The 26963-nt window shown below is 41.3% G+C and overlaps 1 protein-coding gene across 2 annotated transcripts in view; it reads left to right on the top strand.

The window, feature by feature from the left end:
- ATF7IP (activating transcription factor 7 interacting protein) overlaps positions 1-26963 on the top strand; it is a 171147-nt gene that overhangs the window by 34150 nt on the left and 110034 nt on the right. Inside the window, exon 2 of one of the 2 annotated variants that reach the window (XM_089523787.1) lies at positions 7226-7337. The gene's annotated coding sequence lies outside the window, so the exon portion shown is untranslated. Of the gene's footprint in view, positions 1-7225; positions 7338-21394; positions 21475-26963 lie in introns of those variants that run through there. The other variant, XM_089523785.1, reaches the window with a different exon arrangement.

Genomic DNA, 26963 nt, shown 5'->3' with positions numbered 1-26963 from the left:
ATGCAAAAGTCTTCCAACAGTTATCCCAAGGTTTGGCCCTTTGAATATCAAATTGATCTCAAAAGAGAGCTTGTAGCTGTGTGCATGCCCCAGTGCAGGAAACTAGCCTTATGATATAAGGAGATCTGGGAGGCTCATCATGGGGGAACATGTAGAGTATGTAGCCAGGATAAATGAATCAAGATCAGAACCTGCATAATCCCTTCACTGATAGGAGTGATATTGGGCAGTAGAATGAGTCTATGGCCCCATATAGACAGGCCAAAATAAAGCTGCTTCTTGGAGATATGCTGTTTAAATGATGCATGCGTCCAAAGAGTCTGGAAGCCATGCCACAGCCACAATCCAATCATAAGGACTGGAGTGCAGCTTTGGTGCAACTTCTGGCCTCTTAGGACACATGCATCATTTAAACAGCATATCTCCAAAGTAGCCCGAAGCAGCTTTATTTTGGCCCGTCTGTATGGGGCCAATGATTCCAAGTGAACAAAAATCTGAGTACCCTTCCTTCTGGGAGTGATGCCCCTTTGGCACTGATTGTCTGGCCATTCACAACTTCCCTTTTCGTTCTTCTCTCTGGAAGTCACCCCTTAGTCCTGAATTATGCTCTGGGGCAGGTTTTGCCCTATAAATATGCCTGCTTAGATCCCCCCCAATTTGGTCTTGCTTGAGGTCAGACAGACACTCTGTCTATATCTTGCTTGACTCCTCATCATTGCTGGCCACGCCATGATCCTAAGGCAGCTTGCTCAGCCACTTCTCTTCCCAGTGTCTCTTGAGTGGAGGTCCACATCTGGAATTGGTGCAAGTAGCTCCCTCTGCAACACTTCAAGTTGCTATCTGTTACCACCTTTCCTTTCATTAGTCCTTGAATGTGTGTGTGTGTGAGTGAGTGTCTTTGCATGGATGATGATTACCTTTGACTAATAAAATAAAACTATTTTGGAACTTGCAGTCTGCAGTACTGTTTCTTAGAACTGGTATACACAGGTTTGATCCCCACTTTGAGTTGTCCAAGCTCTCTCGACTGCTTTCATTTGAGTTAATAAAATTCTGCTATTTAAATATTAATTGTGGATGCCCTCTTGGGATGCTGGCGTTTTGGGTAACAATGCATAGTAAGCTAGAGGGCTGCAGAAAAAAAAAGAACACATTCCAGATGGACAGATTCTAAAGATTGAATGGAAAATCATATAGTGAGTCCGCGCCATATGTGGGCTTGTTATAGGCGGCTTCCAGTTTACGCAGAAGCCACCGGGAGAATGGGGGAATGACACGCATGCACAGCCGTGCAGCATTCACAACCCTCATTATATCTAATGGGGCTGGAGCATATGCGCTTTTTGCCTTACACGGGGGGTGGGTGGGGCTGGAACAGATCCCTTGCGTAAGGCACGGGCAGACTGTATTAATAAACAGATATAAAACATTTTGTAGCCAATTTATACAGTTGAAAGAAAAAGGGAACACACCAAAACAGGACATGTTAATAATTGTAGGCTGCTGGAATACAAAAGTAGGAAGCAGAGCACAACAAAAACATTGTAGAATAGTTGATCTAGGTTGAATAAAGAAAGCAGGAAAGCAACTTAAAATAATTTTGTGAGGTCAACATTTTGTTTATTGCATGGGTGCTGAGAAATTAAAGTCATTCAAATCAAAGTTAGAGAAAATATTATATGATTAGGATAAAATAAAAGCAATTGGAACTATATAAAAGAGATGAAAGGATGACAGATTTATTCAGTCTTTTAAAGATGAACCCACAATTTTAGAAAGAGAAGTCTGAGCCTTTCAAAGCACTTGAGAGAAATAAATCACTAAGAAGGGATGGCATAACAATAGAGCTGTTTCAAGTGATGGAAAAAGAATCCACCCAAATTGTAATAAAAATCTACCAACAAATATAGAAAACTATGGCCCACAGACCAGAAACATTCAATAGCTATTCCCTCCCAAAGGGGGATATAAGGGATTGTACTAACCAACAGCCTATTTCACTGCTGTTCCATGCAAGCAAAGTGATACTCAAGACTTTACAACACAAATTTAATGGAGCATAAAATGCTGAACACTGGATTCAATAAAGGAAGAGGCACTAGGGATCATGTTGTAGATGTATGTTTGCTAATGGAGGGCGCAAAAGAATTTCCGAAGAAGAATCAATCTGTGCTGTATAAATTATAGCAAAGCATTTGATTGTGTAGAACATGAAAGTCTGGATCAGTCTTAAAAGAAATGGGTGAGCTGCAACATTTGATTGTCCTGATGCGACCTGTACTTGGGACAAGAGGCTACTGTTAGGACAGAAAATGGAGAAATTTAATGGCCCCGTCTGTTTAATTTATACAAAAGTGGTATAAGACTCCAAGGGAAAAGACATGAAAATTGGGGGAAGAAATATCAACAATTTAAGATATGCATACGACACAGTATTAATAGCAGAAAACAGCATAGGCTTGGAACAAGTAATGAAATTTAAGGAAGAAATTTCTAAAGGAGGGGTTACAACTGAATATGAAAAACAGAAAGATATCGACCATCCAAATACAAAAGCAAGATGAACTCTGAACTTGACTAGAGGTTAAAACTGCAACAACAACAACAACAACAACAACATCATTCGCCTTCACATAAGTTTAGTCACAAAAACAACAATAATAATTTGAAGTCTGGCTATGGAAATATGAGTTGTGTGCCAGCATGATGTAGTGGTTTGAGCACTGGACAATGACTTGGGAAATCAGGGTTTGATTCCCTGCTTGGTCAAGGAAACCACTGGGTGATTTCCAGTTGGCAATGTCATTGTAAATGGCTGTCTAACACACACTGATGAGTGATAGTTACCAAATGTAGTGGGAAGTCAACCGAGTGATATCAAGATTGACAAGAATTACTTCCCCCAATGAAGGGGGCTTTAAAAGGCTCAGAGGGGACCCACTTCCAGTTATTAGCAACTGGCAAACTGGTGGCATGGGGCCACTGAGACATGGATGGAGCTGAACAGGTTGAAGGAGATGCCACCTGGAGAGGCACAAGCACTACTGCCAATTCTTTTAAGTAAGCATTGAATTTAACATTTAAAATGACTTGACTAATAACTATATTTCAGAGAGTTGGGTGAAGATCTCTTTCTACATTTATATTTCTGGTAACAAAAATAATAAACTGGACTGTACAAGTAAGCAGTCTGGAGAGTGGAAAAGAGGGAAATAGCATAAAATAACAATACTGATACAGATCAATGTAACAGAATAACCGAAAATTTAGATATAACATTACAAGATTGATGACAGAGGCATAAACAAAGCATTTGAACTAGAATTAATTTGTTGAGGACAGAAAAAGAAGGGGGGTTAAACATGAATTGCAAATTGTGAATTGATCAACCCAAAAGGGAAGGAAGATGTTTGAGAGAAAGAGAGGTCAGGGGAATGACAGACAGAGGACAAAGGAAAAAGAATTCTGAGACTAAAATTCTCTGTCCACAGAACCTCCTTTTTCTTTCCACATCAAACCTTCCTACAAACGATTGTTCTGCATAATATTGGCACCTTGGCCAAATCTCTAGAAGACTTCCTCCAACAGTTTCATGTAAAATGGGAAAAGAAAATAGCGGTTCTCTGCAACTATACAAGGAATTCTGAGATGTAGCCGTGGTTTTACATAATTTCACTGGCGCTTTTAAAATCAAGTGTCCACTGAAATTTTAAAAAACAAATATATTATGGCATAACCTTTTCTGATGAAGAGTCTACCTGAACACATGCACAAAATGTGTGACATAATACATGTGTAAGTTCTGAGTGTGATTGTGGTTTTTGTTGTAACAGACCAATATATATTCCCCCTCTGAAAGATATCACATGTGTGGCATAATGATTTGAGTGCTGGACTAAGACTCTGGAGACCAGGGTTCAAATCCCAGCTCAGCCATGGAAACCCACTAGGTGACCTTGGGCAAGTTACACTCTCTCAGCCTGAGCGGATGGCAGTGGCAAACCCTCTCTGATGAAACCTGTCAATAAAACCCTGTGATAGGGTCACCATAAGAAACTACTTATGTACACAAGAACAACAATAACAACACTTTTTAAAAAGTTTGGCACACTATTTCTGATCATACAAATAGAAACATCTCATGATGTATACAGATGCTTGTCCATTTTTTCGGGACATTTTAAGTAAAAAAATAAAGTTTGCAATCGCATACCACAAACCAATTTCCAGGTTAGAGTTGGACTAACTTAATACAGTGGGCCCTTGGTATCCTGGGGTTTTGTTCCAAGATCCCCCGTGGATACAGAAATCCATGGATGCACAAGTCCCGTTAAATACAGTGGTGTAGTAAAATGGTATCCCTTATATGAAATGGCAAAATCAGGGTTCGCTTTTTGGAATTTGTATCTTTTGAAAAATATTTTCAAGCCGTGGATGCTTGAATCTGTGGATGAAGAATCCGTTGATACGGGAGGCCAACTGTACTATAGATTCGTGTTTCATTCCACACTCTGACAAGGTTTCATAAAGTATGACCATATCTAATTGGGGAGTTTGATTTTCCCTGGGAACCTGTTTTCTCGCCTTCCCTACTTTTCCTTCTCTGTTTTTCCTTGCCCCCATCCCAAGCCCTATTTCTGTGTCCTTCAGCTCCATCCTTTCCCTTCCCCCTCCCACTCCAGTTGTTGCTTTCCTCGCTCTCTCTGGAATGCTCATGCCTTGAAGCCCTCACCGTTGCTACGCAACAGCTCTCACTTCTCCATGTGGCTAGCTTCCATGGCAACATCTCTCCATTTCCTTTCTTCCAGCTGCTGCTACCATAGCACCCCTGTCAATGCAACCATCTGTGGCAGCAAGCAGCCAAAACCTACCACGAATTAATTCCATCCTCACCTGGCTCTAACGTTTTGCAACAGCCTGTCTCAAAAGATTTGACTTCAACCAATATCAAACAAGGAATACTTTTTACTTGCTAGTGTCACCTAAAAATACTATGACTCTGGCTGCTCTCCAATCATACTTGATGATGCCAGTTAACTTCAGTCATCAATGTGCTAAGTCTGGGAAGTGTTTTACCATTCTAGCTTCCGCTTCATTCTTAAATTGACTCTCAGAGTTAATGTTTATTTTAGTTTCACAAACTGGGGAACAAGGACTAGCCCAAGGCCATTTATGACTCATCTAGGTTTTTCAGAGACTTCAAATTCAGGATCTGGATCTATCCTAGAGCCAGAGTCATGTAGTGGTTTGCATGTCAGACAACGATTCTGGGTTCAATTCAGCCATGAAACCCGGACAAGTCACACTCTCTCAGCCTCAGGGGAAGGGAATGTCAAGCACCTCTGACCAAATCTTACCAAGAAAATCCCAGGATGGATTTGCCTTAGGGTCACCATAAGTCGGAAGTGACTTGAAGGCACACAATAACACTTATTTTAGGGAATCTAACAACACAATATTCTATAAAAGGCAATAGAGAAATAATTATTATGAAGCAGTTTCTTGAGTTCACGTGATGTGAACTAATAAAACCAAGACAACTAGCCAATTAAACATCAGTCTTTTTCACATATGCAGTTTTTCATATTCTATAATTATGTAAATTAATTTAATAAACATGATCATTGATCACCTCTGATTTTAGTCCTGAATGGACTTTCTAAAATTAATGTAGAAGCTACTATTTCAGGAGTGGAGAAAGTGGTGCCTATGGACTACATATGGCCCCTAAACTTGTTCTTCAGGCCCCAAAGATTCCCATGCCCTCCAGCCCTTAAAACAATGGGAGGTCTCCTAAAAATTTCCCCACAAATGGCTAATAGTGCCCTCAAGATTCTGTGGGGGGATTACAGGATTGGGGACATTTGGGAGGGAGTTCATTTTTAAGTCTGTCTGCAAAAGTTTTCCTTCAAAACAGGCAGTGACCAAAAAGTCTGATCACTTCCTGTATAAAAAAAGGTTATTAAAAAGGGTGTATGAAATGCCAGAACATATGCTGAAATGGCCAGTAGCATTCTCCAAGAGGATTGACAAACACTGTTGGCTACCTGGGGAGGAAACCACATCTCAAAATTTGGGAAACAACAGGGGGAGAAAAGAGGTTGCAGCCCCCAAGGGTCCCACAGGCGACCAATGCAACCCCCCAAATCCTGATAATTGCTCACCTCTATTTTATTGCATAGTAAGACATGAGAAAAGTATTTGTCCTTTATATTGAAAACTTTTTGGAAGGAAAACGAAAGTTTCCATGTCACCAGGTTAGAACACCACTATCAAAACATACACGTTTGTGTGCACGCGCGCACGAGTTGGTAATCCGACTAATAAATATTTAGGAGTAAAGTCCAAGTAAACTCATTAGGGCTTCTTTTCAGTTAGCATGCATAGAATTGTGCTATAAAAGTGTATTACTTATGCCACAAAAATTCATAGCACAGTGATTAAAAGTGCAGAGAACCCCAACCAAGAAAATGAAAGTCACCTCGGCTAGAACTCTAGTAATAGAACTCGAGTAACAGCAGACTGCCTATGATTTATGGGAATGGTAGGGAGAAGGAGGATGTTACCAGTGTGGGGAATGTTACCATGAAGTATATAAAAAAGTATTATTGTGGAGTTAGGGCAAACGGAGTTGGAGTGTCAGAACCTTTTAAATTAGCAGAGATGATGTTAGCTGCTATCCCTAACCCGTTCTGGTAAATCCCTTGGTTTGAAGCTTAGCTGCAATGCTCATAATGTTAATGAGCTATCCCTCTTTTAATGCAAAGTAGTTAAAGGATGCACTTGGGTTTTGAATGGGCAGTTGAGACCCGTTCACGCTACAAAAAAACTGCTTTTGGCAGAAATAAAAACTGCTAGAAAACATTTACTAATATGGATCAACCCAGCTGTCTGCGTTATTGGATTTTTCATGAGAGTATGGCTACTGGACTGCCAAGATGACCACCTGTCTTGCAGAATTATTACAGCTATCATAATGTAACATGTATACAAATTTGCCACAAATTTTATTTAAAAAGCAAGGAGAACACACAAAACAAAGAGTGGCAGTACAAAGCACACTATGGGCTAGCCATTCAGAAGCATGCAATATTTACAAATAAAACTGACACATAAAAATTGCTTACATAGAAGATTATTCTGTAGCCTGCAAATATATTTGAAAGACAAAGAAAATCTTGCTCTTATTCTCCTCCTTTTCTCCATTCTTGTCTTTTCCATTTAGAAGACTTGTGCAAGATCTACCTTCTGGTAATACATTTGGTTCAACCACATGGCATGAAACTGGAACAATGAAAAATATCCCTAGAAGAGGAGCAGCCCCTCAACACACACCTGTATGTAAAAGATAATTAAGTTTCACTGCTCTTGATCATGTAGCTTTCAAAGGCACAGGAGCCCTACTGGGAACACAAATTGATAGCCCCATCTTTGGACCTTCAAACATCCTTCTATCTCTGATATTATGTTTCTTTTAAAATGTGTGTGTAAGTACTATGGCAACCTCAACCTCTGCACCAAATGCATCTGAGGAAGTAGACTTTGTCTACAAAAGCTCATGCTGCCAACTCCTTTCCTTCAGTTAATCTCTACAAGATCTCTCTACTTGTGGCAATCACATGAATTTCATAGCATTTTCTTAGACAAGGAATAATCCAAGGTGGTTTGGCCAGTTCCTTCCTCTAAGAAAAGCCTACAGCACCTGGTATTAAATACCTTTACCATAGCTGTTGCTATTGTTAATTCTTATCAGAAGCATATTCATGTGACAGTTTAGTTAAAATTCCATAGCTGTAGAATGCAAATACATAGATTTTTGCTGGTAGGCCTTACTGGCCTACAGATAGCCTCCTAATCTTAGTTGCTTACTGTATATACTCATGTATGAGTCTAGAAATTTTAGTCAAAAAATTGACTAAAAAATGAGTCGACTTATCCGCTGGTCAATGTAAATACTGTACTTTAACTCTTATTTTAAAAGGAACCATTCCTTGGTGAAAGGCAAGAGTATAATCTGTTCTGGAAGCACTGACTCCCTTCTACTCTCTCATCCATTTAGCTTTTAGTGTGAGCACAAATAGTTATGCCTGTTGGAATTTTGTAAGATTTTTGGCATTGTTTTCCTTTGCTTCATTCGTTACATCTTTTGTTATGTGCCCCTAAGTCTTAACTTATCCAAGGGTCATATCAAAATCCGTAATTTTAGCCCCAAAACCTACCCTCGACTTATACATGAGGTTGACCTATAGTCAAGTATATATGGTACTTATGAGAGGATGAACCACACAGGCAAGGAGAAAGATACAAGACCTTGCCACAAACCCAGATGCCAACTCTGCCTACACATCTACTCGGGAAATGTCATCACAGGACCTGATCACATTACCCACAATATTACAGGCATTTTCACTTGTTCATTCTCTAATGTAATGTATGCCATCCTCTTGTCAACAGTGCGCTTCAGCACTCTCCACTGGGCAAACAGGCCAGTCTCTACACCAGAGGATAAATGGACATAAATAAGATATAAGGAATGGGAATACACAAAAGCCTGTTGCAGTACTCTTCAGTCTTTCTGGGCATCCCATCTCTGACCTCAGGACAGTAGTCTTTGAACAATTTAAAAAAAAAACCTACAAAAGGAGACTGGAAACAGAAACAGCTGAATTACAATATATTCACAAACTCCAGTCCATAAACAGTGGTTTGAACAAAGATAGTGGTTTCCTGGCACACTATAGATAATATAACACTGGACGATCTCAGCCAGTTTAACATATCTCCTTTCTGATTTCCAGCCTGCCTATACCACATTCGAAAACCTCCTCCCATCATTTCATATGGACACCCATCCACCCTGACCGTATTTAATATTTTCTCTCCTGCTTTTGTCCCTCAACGACCACAGATAAAGCTGAACTTGTCATCTCATTACCATATCCACACATTTTGCATTTCCATAGGTATTTATAATGTCTAACTATAAAAAGTCCCTCCTGGGCATCATTTCACTCCATGCATGTGAGGAAGCAGACCAAGTCTATGAAAGCTAATGCTACAATTTCTTCTAGTTAGTCTCAAAAGTGCTAAAAGATTTCCTTGCAAACTCCATAGTTGTTTGCCCTAATACTTGCCTTTCCACATGGACAAAAGGTTTCTACTTCTAATTTGGGATGTTTCACCAAGGACTTTTTAAAACCACTATAGGGCTTTCTGTATGATCCTGTATAATCTCTATGTATGCTGCCTTCTGAATGAATTGTTTTGTTGCCTAATGACACTATTCTATTCTGCCACCATTTTCTGTATTCCCTCATAGGCATTCTGGGTCATATTTTGTCTGGGAAAATAAGCTAATAAGAATCAAGAAAACTAAGAGAAAATGTATTTAGAAGTTTCCCACTGAAAGCCAAATACAAAAATCAAGGGTGAGAAATTTGTAGTCCACTGAAACTTCCTTCAGCCCTAGCCAGCATTGCAAATAGTACAAGAATGGTGGGAATTGCTATCCAAAAAGTGGTAATGATGGAAAAGCTGCAGAGGACAACCAAAATGATTGATGGCTTAGACTAGAGCAACTATCCTATAAGAAATGGTTACAACTCATGGAGCCCTTTGGCTTAGAAAGAATGGTGAGTAAATGGTGAAGGAGACATAATAAGAGATATATAAAATTATACAATGCAAGGTAGAGGCTTCCCTTTCTCTCATAATACTAGAACCTGGGGACATTTATTGAAACTGAATGATGGGAGATTCAGGATAGATGAACAAATCTACTTCTTCATACAATACATAGTTAAAATGTGGAATTCACTGTCAAAATATGTAGTCAAGGCTGCCACCTTGGATAGCTTTAAAAGAGAACAGAATAATTTCATAGATGACAAAGCTGCCGGTCAAGATAGCTACAAGTATGTATCCCGTCCAGTATTAGAGATAATATGCCTTTATATATCAGTCAGTGGGAACACAAAATAATGGGTGAAACTATGCTCAGATCCTACTGGTGGGTTCTCCATAAGCAACAAACTGGACATTGTGTGAACAGACAGTTGAACTACACAGGCTTTTGGTCTAATCTAACATAGCTCTTCTTATGTTCTAACATCTGGAAGTGATATTTGCCTAGCCATTCCCCAAGCAAATATAGGGTTTTCCTGAAATCATGAAACAAATAATCTAGTACCAACTGTTGGCAAGATGCAACAGGATTGGGAAACCTTTTTGCCTCCAAAGGTTTGTGGCAGCAGATGTTCAGTTGAGTGCCATGCACATATGTGCACATAATACTTTCTGTCTCACTCTTATTTTTACCACTTCACTGTGGAGTTAAGGAGGTTTAAATCTCTAATTCCTGCATATGGAGAGTCCTTTGAAAAGCAGATCTGGTTTTCAAAAGCTCTCCCTACAGACTAACTATATGCAGATTCTAGAATATTCTGAGATTTCTGAGAGCCCTTTTCAAAGCCTAGATTTCCCCTTTATTAGACAGGAACTAGACAATAACCTCTGTTTAGTATACCTGGAAATTTTCTTTCCAGAACTACCATATTTTTAACCAGTTTTTAATATTAGAACTGGTTTTAGATCCTGAGATTTCTGTTACACATTTAGAAACTCTACAAGATCACACAACCTGTGTGATTTCATAAGCAGCTGTATTGGTGGGCATCCTGCTTGACACCGAATTTCCACATTTTAGGCTCCAAATTCTGTGATAAACATACTGACTGAATTGGGAACCCCAGCTGTGAGTGTCCTTAATAATTTAAATTATCAATAAATAAATGTCTTGAATTTATTTCAAGGTGTTTATTTATCAAGGTATTCATTTGTCACCTCTTGACCCACCAGGACATCTTCTACATCCCCACTATCAGCAGACACTACCTAGTGAAGTTTTACCTTGGATAAGACAAATATTTATCTATTTTTGGATTTAAGATGATGCTAAGGAATATGGATGCTCATTCAGTATTCAGACAGCTCATAAGGAGGGGACAGTGCAGCAAACACACACTCTCTCTCATCAGTTTCGCAAATCCAACAGCAAACCCCTTCTTCTCACTTTTCAGGAAACAGCAGCAATCTACAACACAGACTTGAGTGTAGCCCCATTTTTCATCCAGCTGTCTCCCTCCCATCCCTGGGACAGACTTTATATTTAGTTATTAAATTCCCATTTTGTTATTTTCTAAATTCTGAAGATGTTTTGATATTGTTTTTGTTCATCCCCAGGTGAATATGTGCACACTCAACTACCTAAATTGAATGCCCAGTTGTTAATCACACTCTGGCCTGTTACAGACAGCCAAAATAAAGCTGCTTCGAGTCACAGTGGAGGTATGGTGTTTCAATGATGCATGCATCCTAAGAGTCCAGAAGCCCCACCAAAGCCATGCTCCAGTCCTTAGGGCTGGAGAATGGCTTTGGCGCGACTTCTGGACTCTTAGGACGCGTGCATCATTGAAACACCATACCTCCACTGTGACTCGAAGCAGCTTTATTTTGGCTGTCTGTAACAGGCCTCTGTGTTCTTTTGTACAGGAAAAGGCATTAGTTTCTGGGCTTGCTTTATTCACCAGATAACAGCCTATTTCCTTGAAAAGTATGGCCAGAGTTACTATGTGAAATTGGCTTGCCCAGCACATTTAACCTAAATTCAGCACCTGCCACCATCATTTGTATTCTGGAAACAGTTTGCAGTCATGTATAGCAGCCTTCCCCAATTGGGGCTCCTCAAGATATATTAACGTCATCAGTTCCATCCAGCATGGCCAATGGTCAACAAAGAACATAGGGAGTGGAGGTGGGGGCAAAAAAAAGTCCAGGTTATCGTTGGCCCCATTCCCACTGGCATTTTGAAGTGGAAGGAACTGGGCAGATTTGGGGGGCTCCCTCCCAAATCTCTCCAGAAGCAAGTGCCACTACAAAATGAGGGGCATTTTAACCCAAATGCCCTCAGAGAGAAATCGGGTTTAAAATGAAGTTGCCTGGCTGTCAATCAAATTTAGTTCCGCAATCGTCATAGGTGATGTTTCCAGCATTCATTGGGGCATCAGAAGTGTGCTTCCCCCCCTCCTTTTTTTTAAAAGGGCCAGGCACCAGAATGCACACATTTTGTCAAATTTAAAAACCTCTTGTGTGTGTTTGTGTGTTTTGGATGTTTGGGTCAGTGCAGGATATGATCTGCCCTTGGCCCAGTTTTCAACCCCAAAATGCAAGCTAATGCATCCTGTATCCCCCCCTCCATGCCACCCCAGAAAGCCTCTTACACATGTAATAATTATAATAACAATAATAATAAATTCCTCACCTCGGAAATGCCAGAAAAGGATGCGATTGCCATGCATTCTTTTTTGCTTTTAAAAGCAATTCAGGGCAACCCCTGAATTCCTTAGAGACAGTAGCAAAAGCATGTATCAATTTGTCAATTTGCCAAATTGACAAGAGCAACGTTGTAACATTCGGATTGTAGCATTCATTCACAAAGGAAAAAAAAGTCTTGCCCTTTGCAACATTTCCCCTTTGCTGCAAGCAAATGAAAGGGAAAGTGAACCAGCAGCAGCTACCCATGTTCTATCCATCTATATATCTGCCTCAAGCAAAAAACATATGCATTTTTTTGTCAAAAATAATTTTAAAAAAATTAAAGGGGGGGGGGGGAAGTGTCTGATGGGAGCTCCGTTCATGCCCTGCCTTTGACCTGAACTGAACTGACCCCTTCCCTCCTGCTTACATTCTCTTCAGAGGAGGTTTGCCGTTGCCTTCCACTGAGGCTGAGAGAGAGTGACCTGTCAGTTCCAACTAAAGTAGACCCATGAAATCAATTGGGAATAAAAGGGAAATGCAGCGCAGGCATTCTGACTGTAGCATCCGCATATAACACTAATAATAATAATAATCCAGGAGCAAGAGGAAATTAAAGTAGCACAAGCAAGCACACAGGCATGTCACCCAAAAAATCAGGCACATAGATTGTCAAAAATAAAAGAGGTTCCTTTTATAGCCTGATTTCCCTACATCCCTCCTCCGGCTTGGCCCCGCAGTCCAATTTCCCTTGGCAATCCTCCTCCTCCTTCCTTCCTTCCAACCCTCCCCTCCCTCTGAGCTGCCCTGGCTCCTTCATCCTCATCCTCCTGCTCCGTTATAGAATGCCCTCCATGGCTCCCTTCTTCCCACGGCTCCTTCATCCTCCTCCTCCTCCTCCGTCACTTTCTCCAGCCCCCCCCCCCGCCCTCCCTCTGACAGCCCTTTGCAGCCCTCGTCACCCTGATTTCCCCTTCTAGCCTTCTGTCACCCTAGAGCCTCCAATTCCCCTTTCTGCATCCATGATCTTTCCTTCTCCTCCCTCCTCCTCCTCCGATGAAGGGGAGGGAATGCCCTGCCCTCTGCCCTCCCCCGGACCTAAATGCCTCCCTGAACTTGCCCCGAACATGATTGGGGGCAAGTTCATATTCAGCAGAAACCAGGGTTTCCCAAAAGAAACCCTATTTTCCCCAATTTCTTTTAACCCACTCTAAGGGGCATTTGCCACGGAATGGGTGTGCAAGCCTCTGATTCGCTTGTGGGGGATTCGGGGTGAATATGAACTTCACATGCAAAGATCAAATCCTGATCCAGATTAAAATGTAGTGTGAATGGGCTCGAAGTTTGAGGTAAGAATGATGTGTAAAATTAGAAGTAATTGTCTTGGGTATGCATGATAAATTGCCTTTCTTTGTGTGCTATCCATCTATGAATAGTTATTTTTATATGTGATATTGATACAAGGTGACACAAACACCTGAAAATAACATCTGCTGGACTTTATATTATATATGTTACAGTTTGACGGTGTTGTGTGTGACCATGATTAACAAGAACATTGCATATTTATCCTTGGATCTTTAGTATGGGTGCAGATCTATTTCCACAAAGTTCCTAGAAGAGGAAAACAGAATTCAAATTCACCCAGATAAGAGAGACTTTATTGAAAACGATTTATTGGGAAGGAGCACTATACCTGAGTGAATTCCCTCTCATAGGAGAGGGAGGAGGGAAATGGAGATTGTGCAGCAAGCAAAAGCCTGCATAGAGAAATCCAGGCACAGTGGGTGAGGGGAATGAGGTTTTGTCTGTTTAAGTGCACAAAGCAAAAGGTGCATATACTTCTCAACAGCAAGTTCAAATACAGGAAAAGCTAGTGGCCTGTTACAGACTGCCAAAATAAAGCTGCTTCGGGTCTCTTTGGAGATACGCTATTTAAATGGTGCATGGGTCCTAAGAATCTGGAAGCTGCACCAAAGCTACACTCCAGTGCTTAGGAATGGAGTGTGGCTTTGGTGCGACCTCCGGACTCTTAGGACCCATGCATCATTTAAATAGCATACCTCCAAAGAGACCCGAAGCAGCTTTATTTTGGCAGTCTGTAACAGTCTCAAGACCATGGTAAAGCTTTTATCAGGAAAGGGAAGAGTACAGGAGCCAGAGATGCAAGAGTAGGCATCAGCTTAGGTACAAGTAAGTCATAGGCAAGAGTGCTCTCAAAGCCTATTTTCTAAGACAGCAGCAGTATTAGAAAACAGTGTCCGCTGAAAGTTTTTTTTCAGGAGAGGAAAAGGGAAGGCATGCCTAGTTTATTTTCTGAGGAGGAATGCTAGCTAGTGCTTGGTACCAAATTTATGATCCAAGAACAAGAGCTCTTGCTAATGTTAGTTTAAAAAAATAAGATTGTTGTTCTGATTGCATTATGATGTATCACGTAGGAAATCACGGCCAAGAGCAATCAAGATTAAAATATAAGTGGCCCTCTGAATCTATGGATTCTGTATCCATAGATTCAACCATCTATGGCTTGTAAATATTTTTTTTTAATCTAAAAAGCAAAGTTTGATTTTGCCATTTTATATAAGGGACACCACTTTATTATGTCATTGTATATAATGGGACTTGAACATCCACAGATTGATATCCATAGGAGATTCTGGAACCAAACCCCAACAGATGCCAAGTGCCCTCTGTACTCAGTTTTCCTGTCAGTTGTGTTGATGTCCAGGTCTGGGAATTGGAGGCGATCCAACAAATAGTCATTTCCAGATTCAGTTGTCTGGATCCTAAAGGTATCTTAGGTTGACTGCAGTGGTTTACTCTTTCTTATTTGATGGGATTCACAGGATGATTGTAGAGAGGGATGCCAGTTCTTTGAGAGTACTGTAAGATGGGACACTAATAAGGTTGGTGTTATTATCAATTATTTTTAAACAACTAAGCAGACTGAAGTATAGACTGGAAGTCCTCCTGGCTCCAATTAACTGCTCCCAGACTTCCCTCAGAATCCTCTTCCCCAAAGACCTCAGTGCGATATCCCTCAGCTTCTGCTCCTCTGGCTACCATTGGCACTGGGCTGTTAGCCAGGACTTGCAACTCCCTAATTTCATTGGACAAAACAGGACCCATTATCACTATTGTCAGCTGTGCTGCATTGACTCCCTGCTGGGAGTCTACTGCAGCCTCCTGCACCTGGACCTGTCGATTGCCAACTGAGGACTCCTCCACCCCCCTGGGCTCTTCTGCATCAGGCAGCGTCTGCTAGGCTGTTGAAGCCATGATTGGTACAGTGGGTGAGTCTGGAGACACCATCAGCATCTTCTCTGCAGTATGAACCTCATGATGAAGGTCTGCTGTGTTACCTGGCACAGGATTCTGCTTGTTTCCCACCACTGACTCATTTGTCTCCTTGGGTAGTGTTGATTCAGGTGGTTGCAGAGAAGCAGACAAGGCCACTGGTGTCTGTAGATGAATAAATGGGAGAACAGGCTGGTAGTCCACCTGAGTGTGAACAATTGCATCTGGTCCACTCCCAGAGCCACTCCTTGCCACAGAGACATTAGTGAGGTTCTCCTCAGACCCTGCTCTTCCAATCAGGGTTGTGGCTGTGCCATCCATGAGGTCTCTAGGCTGCCTAATTAACAATATGTAAGCCACTCTGGGAGCCTTTGTGGCAGAAGAGTGGGATGTAAATATTCTAATTAAATAAATAAGAGAGTGCAGCATTGTGTAGTGGTTTGAGCACTGGACTACAACTCTAAAGAGCAGGGCTCAAATCCCCATTTAGCCATGGAAACCCACTGAGCAAGTCACAGTCTCTCAGCCTCAGAGGAAGGCAAAGACAAATTCACTTTGAACAAATCTTGCCAAGAAAACCCCATGACCCTTAGGGTCACCATAGGTCAGAAATAACTTGAAGGCAGGCAACAATAACTGAAGGGAAAGTAGTACAGTGGGCCCTCCTTATACGCGGATTTGCCATGCATGGATTTGAGCATAGATGCATGGCAAACCTGTCCATTGTTGCCAATGGTGGTGGCAGCGAGGAAGACGTAAGTACAGAGGGAAGGAATGAGGGAGGGGATTAAGGAAAGAGGAGGGGAGGAGAGGAAGGGTGGAGAGTGACTTTTGCCCCCAATGGCAGTGTGCGTGCATGCGTGCTGCCATTGGGGACAATGGGACTTGAGCATATGCAGATTTTGGTATACATGGTGGGGGGGGGGTCTGGAACAGATCCCCCATGTATAGCAAGGGCCAACTGTAGTACTGTATGTCTTCAAGTTACCTGTTGACTTACACTGAACACAGGAATTTCACAAATTTTCTTAGGAAATGAGTACTCGGATATGGTTTGTGATTCCCTTCCTCCAAACATAACCTACAGTATCTGGTATTCCCTGGCGGTCTCCTTTGCAAGATCAGACAGGATCTAACCTTGTTTGACTTCAAAGATCAGACAGGATTGTGTGCCTTCAGGATATTTAGGCTCTTGAAGACATGGAAATGATGTTTACTGACATGTGGGCCTCTACTTTGTTTTAGTTCCCTCCTTGTCAACAGAAAGGAAATATCCTGAACCAGGTCCATGGGAGGTGTATAATCATGTTACTGATTGGGGCTGGCTGGTTATGGATGGAATAGATACAGGATATGGTAAAGATGTGCTCCTTCACATGAAGCCCATCACACGGCATCAATTCAGCATTTCGCTGGTATGGAGCTGAAACCTCTCAACCAGTAACACTCCAGTAAAAGGATTGCACCTTAAACTATTTTATCTACTCCACCTTCTTCTTCCCCTAAACCTCTCTATCACTTTCCCCTTCGTTCTAAAGGGGATTTCCAGTGTATGACTTGCTTTTACCAAGAGTTAAAACCTCCCCCCTTCATTCTAAAGGGAGTTTCCAGTGTATGACTTGCTTTTGCCAAGAAGCTAAAGCCCCTCCCCACCAAGTATAGATTTCTAAATATTAAAGCGGAAAGATACATTTAAAGGACACTTAACAAAGACACGTAACAAATCTAACACAACTTAAGATACAAATTATGATATAATTAGAACCTGCCACAAGTCACTCTGTCACAAGGGCCAGAAAGGGAGTATGTGGTTGAAAAACATCAGCTCCATATTCTTTTTGTTCCAGCCCAACCAGACAATTTACTGTACGATATCTGCTCTCCACTTCAAGTTGTTCTATTAAACATGAAAAGCAGGAGAAAGCATGCAACCCTCTGCTACGAGATAGCCATCATGTAAAGTAAAATCCAATTCAATCCTTGAAAAAAACTCAATTCAAAATGGCGGCCAGAAAAAAGCATTATTCTCAGGGGAATTTCTTTGCACACTACAAAGACGCCCAGCTGGTAGTGCTGATCTGATACTGAGTTATGCTTCTGTTATTAAATGAGTAACTGGTATGCTTCCATAAAATCTCATCCCTCCTGTAGTAATTACGTTAGTATTGCTGCAGATGTGGTGCACAAGAATGAGTAAATGTGTGGGAAAAGAAGGCCCCCCTTCCATCTACCATCATTCGGCCTCAAAGGCAGAGAGAGGGGCAGGCTAGCTCCATCAGGCCTGGCCAGAATAAGAAGAAGGTCCTCCCTCCATCTGCCAGGAAGAGATCTGCTGGACTTGATCCCCTTCCCCTTTTGTGTCATGTCTTTTAGAGCCTAAGCCTGAGGGCAGGGAACTGTCTAATTAATCTTTTGTAAGCCACTGAGAGGGGTATAAATACTATAAATAAATAAAATGAGATCTGTGAGTGAAAAAAATGGAATACAGGTGGTGAAAGTGCAAATTGCATACAAAAAGGATTAATAATAATAATAATTATTATTATTTATATTCTGCTTAATCTCTAGGAATCCAAGCGGATTACATTCAAGCAAAATATAGTTAAAAGAGAGTACATTAAAAATTGCAAGATCCCCATCTCTCCCAGTCATAAAAAGATAATTACATGCTAAACTGTGCAGTTTAACAAACACATCCTTTTAAGAAATTACCTCAGACTCCTTACTCCCTCTTTTACTATATTGCCAAATTACTATTGTATGCCTAGAGTTGTATAGGACTGCATGTGCATTTAGGACAAAAAGAAAAGAAAAAGTATTTAAAATGCTGACAAAATAGCGTAATTTACAAGTCAAATCATGGATAACATTCACCAAATTACTAAGGTATAGGTTGAGAGAAATGGACGTTTGGAGCATTAACTGGTGTACTTCAGCATACTGGCTTAAAAGGCGTCTCCACAACAACAGTTTGTGTAAAGATATCAAGTTCCCCTCAGCCTTCAAACAAACACTTGCATCTTTATCTTGTAAAAAGTCAGTTTGGGCATCTACATCTTAAAAAGAAATCTGGGCAAAAAAGAAAAGAAAAAGGAATATTAAATGAACTTTACACAGAATGGCAAGTTATACAGGACAAGCAAAATCAGGACCTTTCACAGATAAATGGTTCCCACTCATTGACTTTATAAACAAAGACAAAAACAAGAGAAAACAACCTCCATCTCATCTGAACTTTTGGTCGGACATTTTGGACTAGATTTACACAAAGACAGCTAGCTACATTTACACAAATGACCACCTATACTGAATAGAACCCAAGATGGAGACCCTTAACACAATTCAAAGTTGTAAGATGAATTCATAGAATCATAGAGCTGGAAGAGACTGCAAGGGCCATCCAGCCCAACCCCATTCTGCCATGCAGGAACTCTCAATCCAATCATCCCCTGTGACAGATGGCCATCCAGCCTCTGTTTAAAGACCTCCAAAGAAGGAGACTCCACTACACTCCAAAGGATTGTGTTCCACTGTCCAACAGCCCTTACTGTCAGGACGTTTCTCCTAATGTTGAGGTGGAATCTCTTTTCCTGCAGTTTGCATGCACTGCTCCGGGTCCTAGTCTCTGGAGCAGCAGAAAACAAGCTTGCTCCCTCCTCAATATGACATCCCTTCAAATATTTAAACAGGGCTATCATATCACTTCTTAACCTTCTCTTCTCCAGGCTTCTCCAGAATTGTTTTATTTTGCTTTATTGTTGTGATACATTGTGTATATAGTTATTTACTAGTAATACATTAAAAAAAAGAACTTTACACAGGTGGTTAAAGCCACTATCCTAATAGGTCAGTGCTGAGTGTAATTATAGATACAAGTCTTGTCATTTAAAAAAAAATCCTATGTGTGTATGTGCCTTCAAGTTGCCTCTTATAGCAACCCAATAAATGTCATGAGGATTTCTTAAGCAAGGAATATTCAGGGGTGATTTTGCCAGTACCTTTCTCTGAAATGTAGCCCTGGTACTTGTTGACAATCTCCCATCCAAGTGCTAACTAGGGCGGACTCTGCTTAGCTTCTACAATCAAATGGGATCCTACTTAATTAAAATGCAATGCTTTACCCACTTACCTGGATGTTAGTTACACTAAACTTAACTGAATGTACTTCTGAGTAGATGTAGTAATAAAAATATGCTACATAAACCCACAACAGTATCTCCACTTACTCAACAAGACTTAGAGTCATAATTGCACTTGTAAGTAAGAGGGGGAAAATATGTGTCTCCAGCGCATGCATCTGAGGAAGTAGGCTCAAGTCTACAAAAGCACATGCCAACTATTTGTTTCCTTTCAAAGGTCCTGCAAGATCCCTTTCCATGCGTCTTTAAGTTATTATGCCTGTTAGCACTATCAATATTTTTGCAGCAAGTGGCATTATTATTATTATTATTATTATTATTTATATCATCCTATTGTAATCAACTTGAGGGGGAGAATTGTGTAAAAACGAGGTTCCTGACTTGCTTATTTAAAACGCTATCCATTCATTATTGATGATCCTAAAAGCCAACACAGTGACTTGAGAAATCCCCTGTCAGTACAGGACATCAGTCCACCCAGACTCAGGGTGACCTGGTATCATAACCGCAAAGGAGGACAAGGCACCCCAAAATAGAGGACAGTCAAGAAAAGTGTTGGACATTTCTCAACAGGACGAAGGGGCCGGCGAAGCTCCACCATGCCTAGCCCTCCTCCCTTCATCTTCCTTGGCCCAGGCCTCAGAGGGAGAGAAGGACCGCTGGACTGGACCCCCTTTCCCCACTGCTGCTCCTGTCTCCTTTTGTGCCATGTCTTTTTTAGATTGTAAGGCTGAGGAACTGTCTGTACGCTGCTCTGGCGGAAAAGCGAGGTATGAAATCTCTGAATGGAAACATTCATACAAATGTGAATTCATGCTTCTTAAGTCCTGCTCAAAATGGAGGACACTTTGAAATCCCTCCTGGAGAGAGGGTTGAAATGGACGAGGCAAAAGGGGACGCCTGGTCACTCCGAACATTAAAAAAGCTAAAAGCAGCCATATAAGTATAAATTCATGCTCCTTAAGTCGTGCTCAAAATGGAGGACTTGACAAAAGCCAGAAACAATTCGTGTATAAATATAAATTCATGCTTCTGAGTCATGCTCAAAATGGAAGAGATTTTGAGATTCCTTCTGGACTGAAGGTTGAAATGTATGTAGGGCATGTTCTGGTACTTTATTTTGTGAGGGGGCTGAGGGACTGAAACGGCAAATGTACTGAGGACTAGTGACTCAATCCACCACCGGCTCCAAAAGCCAGAATAGCCCTCGGCCAAGCAGCGCCAAGTAAGCGAGGAAGAGGCGTCTTAAGCGACCTCTCCCCCACTTTATAAGCAGCGCTTCCCTTCCTTCCAAACGCTCCCATCCCCCTCCTCCTCCTCGGCCACCCCGAACCCCTCGCCAACCGCTCCAGCCAATCGTTGCCCTCCATCCACTAGGGGGGAGGAGCCACGCGCTCAGTATGCTAAATAACTGCCGCTCATTTGCATAACCGCCGAGAGGGCCGAGCCGCCCATTGGCCAGCGGGGAAGGGAGGGGAGGAAGGAGCCGTTCGCGCGCCTAACCGTCGTCCCCTCCCCCGAAGGAGGCGTGGCCAAAAGCGAGTGGGCGGAGAGCTCGGCGCTCATTTGCATAACGGCCGAACGCGTGCTCTGGGCTGTTGTGGTTTCTCTTTTTCCTCCTGCATCGGCGGCGGCAGGAGCAGCAGAGCAGCTGGGAGGCGAGGCTCTGGAGAGCGGCAGGCGGAGGAGGAGGAGGAGGAGAAGGCGGAGGAACTCGCAGCCTCAGGTACGGCTCAGAGGGGAAATGAGGGCAGGGAGGGAGGAGGTGGGGGTCCTCCATTACAGTTCTTGTCTGAGAATGGCGGCAGCCTCCCCTCATTGCAACAACAGAGTCCCCTCCACAAACAGGCTTCTCCGACTGCGTTCCTCGGTGCTCCTGAAAGGAGAGCCTCCTCCCGGTTGGCCACTCTTGCCCCCTCCCGCCAACCTTGCCGCTCTAGCCGAGCGGAGGGCGCCTCTATCGTCACAGGAACGGCCTCGTGCCCCGAGCATGCGCAGTGCGCCCTTGGTGCTGGTTGAGCGGGGAGGCGTCGTCGCTCTTGGCCACGAGGAGAGGGCCGGCGAGGAAGCGCCTCCGCTGCGCCCCCTGCAGCCCTGACCAGGAAATGCGAGTCTGAGTCTGCCAGAAGGAGATGCAGCCTACCAGCTATAAACAGGGAATTGCTTTTCTTGTGAGCCGCCTTGGGTCCCTTTTTCGGGAGAAAGGCGACATAACATAATAATAATATTAATAGAAGCAATAATAATTAATTTGAAGCTTTTTGTATTAAGGGGTTGCTTTGTGGGCTTCGTTTTTCTCCAGAGCAATTCATATCCTTCACAGAGCTGCCCATGGACTTAGAGGCAACTTCTTAATACTTATTTAAATTAGCTGTTTTAGCTATTTATTTCTTTATTTGGAGGAAGTGGAGTTCTGGAATAGTGAATACTTTTTCAAAGACTTTTTTAAAAAATGCTGGGATGTGTTTTGGGTCTCCTGGAGAAACTTTATACAAAGTTGTTTTAAAAAAACACTTTAAATAGTCTTCCTCAAAAAAATCCATCAGCCAGTTACCTTTTAGCTATAGATACAGTCCCCCAACTACAGTGGCCTTTCTGCATTAGCTGGGGTTAGAGGTGGCCCATGAATATGGAAAAGCACATATTCTTTTTACCTGAGAGAACACCTCTCTAGGAATCGCCAGGTCCTCCAGTGTCCCTCTGTGGTCGATACCTGCCGGAAATTGATCATAGAACCATGCTGGCGGACCTAAAACGCCCAGAGAAAGAAGTGATCACTGAGCAATGACCTCCTAATTTTCTGCCATGTTATATATATATGGCATTTACTGCAGACTCCTGTAGGTGAGAAGCCAGGCTGAAAGATAGGGTCCCTTTATTGATCTGCATAATTTCTACATAATCTCTATCAGGGTTTCTTAATGTGTGGGCTATGGATCCCTAGAGGGTTCATGGATGGGCTTCAGGGGGCCTGAAACAGGTTTTAAAATGATTTTCCCCCTTTGGGCCTGTATTTTTAATATGCTTTCCAATGGGGGGTGAGATTTACACCTTTTTATCAGATCCTCAATGGAATCCATGATCCCAAAAAGATCTAACTAATAAATCCCTAATTTTGGTAAGTAGCTGTACAATATGTTTTTGTTGATCCAAGACGGCCGTGCAAGTGTGTATGGTTTCAATAGGGGCCAGAAAAAATATCACCATAATGTTGTAGGCAGAAGTGCCATGCCAGACTCCAAGGCAGGGGAAAGTAGAGCTTGGCATGCTTCTCCAAATTCTTAGGCATGAAAGAAAAACTTGCAGTTTCATATCACATAGAAGCTTGCAGTTATCAGGTAAATGAAGGTTTGGAGAAAGGAAGATCTGCTTGGTTTTATATTGCAGAATTTTTTAAAGACTGGATAGTACTATGTAGTGTCCCCCCCCCCCCCCCAGGTTTTTTCTGTTGATGAATTTTATATTATTGAGTCCTTATTTATGTAATTTTAAAAACCGTACATTTTTATGTTTTGGTAAAGACGTTCTAACATAATTCTATTAGTATATTTACAAAGGCAAAGTCAGATAATGTTGAGATGTGCTGTTACATAATCTTAAGGTGAAAACTTTCTATAGTGCTAAATATGATTTTGTTGAGTTTTAAAATGCTATTTCTTACCAGTCTAAAAATGAATTCAGTCCTTCAGTGTACAGTTAGGAGACTGGCCACTTATGGAGTAATTCCACCATAAGGCCTACAATGTCCTCTCCACACCTTCATACACAGGAACCATGTTTCAAGTTGTTACAGGCAGAAAGCAGGCCTGTACTTATACCTAGACCACATTCTTTTTAGTTCTTTGATTGAGAAATAAGAGGAAGTTGCATGGAAACAGGAAGTGCATACATCTTATTTCTTCTTAAAGCGGGTGGTGAATGTGTGCACAAAGCAAGTGGAACCCAGGCAAAACTGTGTGCACTGTTTCTGTGTAGAGAAAATTCATAGCCTTGGAACCAAGATCCAACAGCGTACTTTGATATCCAGTTCTAACAGAATTGGGATTCTCCCTCGCTCATAAAGTAATCCTCTGCGGTGCCCCAAACTTGCTCTGGTGGGAAGTCGAAGGCTTTCATGGCTGGCATCCAAGTTTTTTGTGGGTTTTTTGGGCTATGTGGCCATGTTCTAGAAGAGTTGGTTTCTGATGTTTCACCATATGCTGGCGAAACATCAGAAACCAACTCTTATAGATCATGGCCACATAGCACAAAAAACCACAAAAAACTATTGCTCTTGTAGGTTTTCCAGTCCTCCAGAGCAGGTTTTTAAGTGTGTGCTTGAGAGTTGCAGGAGGAAGGGAGGGGATCATCAATTCTGAAGAAAGCAGCAAGATCACTACTGGATCTTATCCACTGTTTGTGCATGTGGGCACTTCATTTTAATTTAGGGAAGTTGGTTTGTAATTACAAACTGTAAATAGTTAAGTTTCAACTAAATATACCAATTCACTTTTAGTTGTATAAATAAACACAACAAGATATATGTCTTGTGTTGTTCAGTATGAGGCCTCTGAGTTACCTGACACTGAGAGAAGAGTTCATTATGTACAGCAGTTTTTATGCTGGTTACATTATCATTAAAACTTTTTTACTTTTAACATATATATATTTCAACACTGGGGAAGGTTATATACATTTAAACAATGAATTCATAGTTAGCAGTGCACAATACTTACTGCAAAAATAAGGTGGAAGTATCATTTATAAACACTGTTAAAATGTCTTGTGCATAAAAGTTTGTTTTCCATGTATATATTCTTCAGAGCAGCAAATATTGTATATTTCCATTTATTATTTCCAACAATTTTGTGCTGTTGGTTAGACTTTTTAATCAATATTAAGTCTTTTAGTCAGGAGATAATGTTTGAACAATGTTATACCTTTAAAATGTTTTCCATCTGAACAAGATTGGTATGTTTCAGTCAGCTAATTGTGCGCTGTGCAAATCTACAGCTCTATATAAATAAAGCATAATAATAATATAATGATGAGATGTTTTCTCAATTTCAGAGTGAAATTACAATGAGAATTGCTTTCTAGTTGAAGAGGCAAATGAAACTAATTATGTTCAAATGGACCAGTTGACTTTTGATCCAAATATTCCACAATACTGATGGGATTTGAACTTGTTTGGGGTTTTTTACACACATATACACACACATGGAGAGGAAGAAAGATATGTTTGGTTTATTCCTAAACTAAAGAGAGAGCGGAAAGACTATCTTACCTATCAGTATCTTTAATGGAAATAGGTTTTGTTTGTTAAACTGTAGGCAGTCAATTTTTTATTATTCATTATTTATAGTCTGGAGAATATCAGAAAAATTTGGAATCTCTTCTGAGGGTGTATTCACACTGTATAATCAAAGCAATTCGACACTGCTTTAACTGCCATGACTATCCTACAGAATATTGGGATTTGTGATTTGGTGAGGTATTCAACCTGTTCTGTCAGGCAGGTGCCTCATGGAACTACAAACCCCAGTATTCTGTAGACTAGAGTCATGGCAATTAAAGTCAAATTGTTTTAATTCTGAAATGTCAGAACACCCTGAGTACCCTGAAATATTTGTGCTACTGTTTATTTTTTCTAAACTGCATCACAGAACAAGAAGAAAAATCTTCCTTATAAGTAACCTTTAATTTGTGAAGTCGAAGGCTTTCACAGCCGGCATCTATAGTTCTTTGTGGGTTTTTCAGGCTATGTGGCCGTGTTCTGGAAACGTTTATTCCTGACATTTTGCCAGCATCTGTGGTTGGCATCTTCAGAGAATGCTGGCATGGAAGAGTGGGGTGTATATATACTGTGTGACCATTGGGTTGAGAGGAAGTGATTTACATGTTAATCTCTGTGTTGGTGTATTGCTGAATGGCAAGGCTTCAGGATATCTATTCAGTTAGTGATCCATTGTCTGCTGGGTGATTTTCATTTGCATGGGCTGGGTCTTGATTTTGTTGTTTTTCGAGACTGGTAGCCAAACTTTGTTTACTTCAAGGGTTTCTTCTTTCCTGTTGAAGTTGTATATCAGTTCAGAATACACAGGGAAGCCATTGAAATCCACAAACACCTAGACAACTTCAACTGAAAAGAAGAAACCCTTAAAGTAAAGAAAGTTCGGCTACCAGTCCCGAAAAACACCAAAATCTAGACCCAGCTGAACAATGCAAATGAAAACCACCCAGGGTTGGGGGGTTTTCGCAACAGACAATGGATCGCTAATTAAATAGACACCCTGAGGCCTTGCCCTTCAACAACAGATGAACACACAGATTGACATGTAAATCACTTCCTCTCAACCAAGGGTCACACAGCATATATATACCCCACTCACTTCCATGCCAGCATTCAGATGCTGGTGAAACGTCAGGAATGAACATTTCCAGAAAATGGCCATACAGTCCAAAAAAGCCACAAAAAGGTACTTTTAATTTCCTGGGTGTCTGTCCTAGTTGGACATACAGTCCACCTTTCCTTTATGCAGGGGATCTGTTCTCCCCCCCCCCCCCCCGCGTAAAGGGGATTCCACGTATGCTTGAGTCCCATTTAAATGAATGGGGCTCGTGCATGCAGCGGTGCACACACACTATGGCCTCAACTGTCATTACCCCTTATGGGGTGCACCGCCCCTTTTCCCAGCACGGCTTTCACAGGCACACTGTATTAGTAAACTCATGTTCTTGTATCCTCAAAAAAGATACATTGATTATTATAATTTTAACTTATTAAAATTGCCGCTATCAACAGTACCACCACCCCAAGAAAGGAGAGAGAGGGATGATCAATGACATAATGAAAGTCTTGTCTGTCATGTAATAAAATAAAACAAAATGGGTTATAAATCTATATGCACTGTGTATTAGAAACCTATAGTGTAATGTTTGTTTGCACTAAACATCTGCAAATAAACTTCACTTGGTATCTGACCACACTGTTCAGGGCCCGTGTAATTATGATTTTATCATAATTTAAAGTTTGTCATCAATCTTTGATGAATGAAAATGTGAGCTATGAACTATTTAATCATCATTTTCATATATATCAAAATAACAAACTCAGAGCTCAAAGTACCTGTCCCTATATGAAGAAAAAGCTTGGTCTGCAGGGAAGAAGGAGGTATTGACAAGTTTGGGGGGAACCCTAGGTTTTCCAGAAATTGTTAATACCTATCTAGTCAG

Source organism: Sceloporus occidentalis, unplaced genomic scaffold (assembly GCF_023333645.1).
Source record: "Sceloporus occidentalis isolate IW3139 unplaced genomic scaffold, rSceOcc1.0.p SCAF_5, whole genome shotgun sequence".
In the NCBI taxonomy this organism is placed as follows: Eukaryota; Metazoa; Chordata; class Lepidosauria; order Squamata; family Phrynosomatidae; genus Sceloporus; species Sceloporus occidentalis.
The sequence above is the reverse complement of the archived record's forward strand: the minus strand, read 5'-3'. Positions and strand labels throughout refer to the sequence as shown.